We start from the raw sequence: 443 nt of genomic DNA on the forward strand, positions 1-443 counted from the left end.
AATGAGCTTCCCTTAGTATGTGCCATTTCTGAGTCTGTAGCTTTTGAGAAGGAGAGGTGGGGGGCAAGTTGGAGGCTGGGGGTGTGGCCTTGATCAACTTAAAGCCATGATGTCTCGCTCTCATGGGTGGGCCAAATTCTCTGGGCGGACAAAACAGAGAAACGGGAGGTAACCTTGCCCCTTATGACCTCATAAGGGCCAAGATACTAGAGTGATCATCTGGCAGCACGGTGGCTCGGTAGTTAGCACTTACCCTTACAGCAAGAAGGTTCGGGGTTTGAATCCATGTCCTTCCAGGCCTTTCTGCATGGAGTTTATGTGTTCTCCCTGTGTTTGCATGGGTTTCCTCTGGGTGCACTGTTTCTTCCCACCATAAAGACATGCATACTAGGTAGTACTACAGTTGAAAATTAGCTGATTGGCTAACACTGGCGCATTTACAG

The 443-nt window shown here is 49.0% G+C and overlaps 1 protein-coding gene across 2 annotated transcripts in view; it reads right to left on the bottom strand.

The window, feature by feature from the left end:
• The window catches only part of pkp3a (plakophilin 3a), an 18,751-nt gene that overhangs the window by 16,293 nt on the left and 2,015 nt on the right, over nt 1-443 (bottom strand). The window lies entirely within an intron of this gene.

Source organism: Etheostoma spectabile, chromosome 8 (assembly GCF_008692095.1).
Source record: "Etheostoma spectabile isolate EspeVRDwgs_2016 chromosome 8, UIUC_Espe_1.0, whole genome shotgun sequence".
In the NCBI taxonomy this organism is placed as follows: domain Eukaryota; kingdom Metazoa; phylum Chordata; class Actinopteri; order Perciformes; family Percidae; genus Etheostoma; species Etheostoma spectabile.